Here is a 4,549-nt window from a genome sequence, read left to right as displayed (position 1 = left end):
GTGCAGCCCTCAGTGGCCTTGCTGCGCCACTACTTCTACCTCCGGACCTCTCGCGGTCCTGCTTCCGCGTGCGCGAGCTTCATCGCGTACGGTGGCGCCATTGCCATCTCGAACCCCGGGAAAAGGATTGAGGGCTTCAGGAGCAAGTGGGTCTTGGTGGATGCTGGGCGCATCCACCCTCGGCTGATCTTGCCCACGGAGCAGCCCACGAGCTCCAGCGATTGGGGTCGAGCGGAGCTCGCGGACCCCCGCGCGAAACTGGTGTTGGAGAAGATGGACGCGGATCTGAGGCCGACCAACATGGCGGCAGCAAAGCTGACCGGCGCGTCGTTGCTGAGGGAATTCCTGGAGCACCAGCTGGCTCCGCTTCGGCAGTACTCACTTCCGATGTGGAGGCCCCATCCGAGCCCCGCGGCCTTGGCCGACGGAGATCTGGCTGCGGTCCTCCAATCTCTTGTCGGGGGCAATGTGGCGAGGTTGGAGGGCGCTCCTACGCCCTTGTTCCTCCGCGACGACTGGGAGCAGGTAGTGAAGTCCATGCCCGTCTTCAACGGGGATGGGCCCGTGCCCATGGAAGCTCCCGAGGAACCGGTGGACGTGCCCTCCGACGACTCCAGCGAAGAGGAGGAAGGAGGGGAGCGGGAAAAAGGGCCTGACTCCGAGGCGACTGATGGGGAGTCGAGGGCTCCCCTCCCCCGGCGCAGGTCCCGCGTTCTCCGCCTTTCTCCGAGCGATGTTGATGAGGATGACGACGAGGATGACGACGAGCAGGACGGCGGGAGCTTGCCCCCGATCCCGAAGAAGGACAGGACCGGGCTGATCTCCTGCGGGTCTGCCCCGGCCCCGAGGCGGACCGCAGACGCACCTTTCGCTTCCAAGCTTCCCGAGGTTGACCCTTCCAGCCGGCTTTCAGGCTTCAAATTTGGCCGGAGGCCGCTTGAGCTCACTGGTGACGACCCGTAAGCATTTGATTCTTGTCTTTATTTCTTGCTCTGCTTCTGAGGCTTGACGTCCGCATCTCTTGGATAGGCTGGCGCCCGCAGCAAAGAAGTCGAAGGGAGCTCCTAGGGTTCCATCCGTGGCAGCGCCTCTGCCCGCGAAGGAGGGTGACCGCGACGCACAGGCTTCTCCTGGCCGGTCGTCCTCGCGAGGCCTGGCTAAGCCGGCTGGGGCGAGCTCGGCCCCCACGGCCCAAGTGACTCCCGAGGTGTCCTTGCCTGCCGCCGCCACTACAGCCATTGGGGCGCGGCAGACTCCGCCTCAGGATGTTGTGGACGCGCTGCCGCCTTCTCCTCCTACTCCACCGGCTGCTGTTCTGGATCGCGATGTTGCTGAGATGGACCGACTACGGCAGGATCTTCTTGGTGCCGACCCTCGCTTGGTGGCCGGGCACTTGGAGCTGGCTTCGGGATGGGTTCGCTCCGACTCTTTGATTCGGGCGGCGCTGGTCCAAGCCTCGATGGCTTGCGATGAGGAGAAGCAGACCGTCCTTGAGGCGAAGGCTGCTCGTGACGCAGCCCTGGGGGAGGTGGTCGACGTCCGTGGTCGCTGCAAGGCGCTGGAGGACGAGCTGCAAGGCCTGCGGGACCAGCTCGCGAAAGAGGTCCGCCTTCGCCAAGAGCAGGAAGAAGGCGTGAAGGCTCGTGAGGCGGCCGTCAAGGAGAGGGAGGTCAAGCTCAGGAAACGCCGCGACCGCCTAGGCGCGCTGGAGCAGGAGTTGGGGGCGAGGAAGGCCGAGCTGGACGACAAGGCCCTGGTTCTTGCCGAGGACCGCGTGGCCTTCACGGAGATGGAGGCGAAGGCTCGCTCCTTGCTGAGGACGCTTTACGACAGCGGCCTGGAGAGCCCGCTGGCTGGCGCCGAGGACGGCCCCGCCAAGCTGCTTCCCTTCCTGGTTCGCGCTCTTGAAGATGTCGCCCTTGGACTTGGCCCCACAGCCGAGGCCGAGGCGCGTGTCCTGTCTTCTGCAGCACTGACGCGGGTCCTCACCCACATCTACCTTCGCGATCCCGGCGTCGACCTCGACAGCCTGCTGGAGCCAGTAAGCGGCGAGCGTGCCGCTGCCACTGCCGAGGCCGTGAAGGGTCGTGCGGAGGCTCTGCTGGGGAAGTTCCGGGCCTTCAGCACCAAGTCGAAGCAAGGCGCTGCCGACCCCACTGCTCCATGAGGCGAACCCACTCCGCGCTGCTGCACCGCCGACAAGTGACTCCGTTGTGTCTCCTGTCCTGCCTTTAATTCCTGCACATGTATCATGCCTCGGGGAGGCGTTTAAACTTGCTTATGATAACAGTGTGGACTATAATATTTGCTTTTGAATTCCTTGAAATTTACGCTTTTCCTTCCTACTTGCTTATGTTATACGCCGGCAGAGCCCGGCCCCGCACATACCTCACCCAGCATTATACCCGACCGGAAACCAGGACGGGACTAAGGCGTGAGGGGCTACGTGACAAGTTAGGCTCCTGAGTCGCGATGCTCAAGAGTCCCCCTTGGCGCACGAACAGCAAGTAGGGAGGTGAGATGTGGGTGGATCTACCGTTCTACGTCTGCAGAGCCCGGTCCCGCGCATACCTCACCCAGCATTAGCTTTTTGGAACAAGGAGTGAGGGGCTACGTGACCAGTTAGTCTCCTGAGTCGTGATGCTCAGGAGTCCCCCTTGATGCTCAGACGGCCTTCGTACCTTGGCTCCGCTAGGGGAGAGACGCGCGACGAACCAGGCCCGGGGGGGCCTGGCTGGGTGGCATGCGTCTGGGCGTGACCCAGGCGCAGCCCCCGTGCCCAGCCCCCTCGCGCGGCACTCCCGGGGTGAGGCGTTACGATGAGGCTAGACACTGAGCTCTGGGCTCCCTGAGGTTGATGCGGCCCGGGGGCCACCCTCAGTTGTTTATCACCAGCGCGGAGCATAGCGCTTCCGTATGTGTACGGGCAAGGCCGCTCCTCGGCAGTGTCGTCAGCCAGCACGGAGCATGGTGCTTCCACTGGTACGTGGGAGGGGGCCCCCCTCCGGGAGGAGCCCCCGGGGCGTGTACAGCCCCGCCCTGACACGTGGCTGGCACGGTAGGGCCTGGCGAGGTGTATCTGGGCACCCGTGAGCCAGCTCGGGACTCACGGGGCCCTACCTCTAGGCGGGTTGCGCCTGACACTGGGCCTTATCTTGTGATGTGCCCTGCAAATTTGGTTAGATGTCGGCACTCTACGTCCTCGGGTCCCGGCCCTCGAGCTGGTCTCAGCCGTCGCTGGTATGCCAGGTCGCGATGCCGCGGACAAGGCCAGAGGGTGAGGGCTGGAGAGCCAGTAAGAGCCCTGAGTCGTGATGCTCAGGTACCCCCCCCCCCTTAACGTGCAAGTGGTCGGCATGGAGAAGAAGAGGTGCCGTGGACCGGCATCAAATAATCAAGCATGGTGGTTCTAACGCATAACCGGAAATAAACGCAAATGGGATACATGCCGCTGGGCCTGGCCCGAGTGACTTGGTGATCATGCAGCCCGAGGGGCGCCCCCAACAAGGTAAGCTAACAACATGAAATAAAAGGGATACATGCCGCAGGGACGGACCCACGCGGCCTGGGAATAATGCAGCCCTGGGGGGGTGCTCCCAGCTGGAAATGAAACTTGAAAGATGTCACGTGATGACGTTGAGGACGAAGGAGTGTTGGTGTAGCAGACTCGGTGTGCAGCGGAAGCCGATCCTCACGAGCCCCAGGCCCAGGGGCCTCGGGAGGCTCCGGAGGCGCTGGCGGCTCCTCGCGGACCATCCCCATCTCCGCCAGGGCTGCGGAACGCCTGGCCTCCCGTGCCTCCATGGCGCCCCTCATGAGGCGCTGGTGCGTGGCAGCCGCGTTCGGCAAGCCGTAAGGCATGCGAACGCAGCTGTGGGGTGGACCTCCGTAGCGCCCCACTCTCGAGGGCCAGAGGCGCTCCAGAGAGGCGACTCGGTTGAGCCCTGGTATGTCGATACAGACGCGCAGCCCACCATCCTCGCCTAGATGGGGAGCCACTGCTGGTAGGTGGCGGCCGCCTTTCATGACTCTTGACTCCTGTAGCTCCTGAATGGCCTTGCCGACGAACTCCTGAGGGTCTGGCTCTCCTTGCCTTGCTCCTTCTTGGGGGAAACATGCTTCGAAACACGCCTCCATTTGGTGCCCAAGCGCCTCCCTCGTGACCCTAGCCAGGTCGGTGGCCCTCCAAGGGAGAGCCCCCGAGCCCTGCCTGAGGAGGGCGCCGGGCGCACTTTCCTATGCGATGGAAGGAGGCTCCCCCCGGGCAGGCACGGGCCCAGAGGGGCCTGCCTCCTGAGGGGCCGGGCCGGACGATGTCTTCTTCTTGGGGGCGGTCTCGGGAAGCCTCCTGCTTCCGCGATCCGGGTCTTCCAGTGACGCGGCCTGAAAGGCTCGTTCCAGGGAACACACCGCGTCCTTCTCTTCACAGGGAACCGTGATGACTCCGCCGCTTCCTGGCATCTTGAGGATGTTGTAGCCGTGGTGAGTTACGGCCATGAACTTGGCCAGCACTTGGTACCCAAGGATGGCGTTGTACGGTAGGCGAATG

This window comes from Triticum dicoccoides, chromosome 4A, assembly GCF_002162155.2.
Source record: "Triticum dicoccoides isolate Atlit2015 ecotype Zavitan chromosome 4A, WEW_v2.0, whole genome shotgun sequence".
NCBI classification, from domain to species: Eukaryota; Viridiplantae; Streptophyta; class Magnoliopsida; order Poales; family Poaceae; genus Triticum; species Triticum dicoccoides.
Note: the sequence above shows the minus strand (reverse complement) of the source record.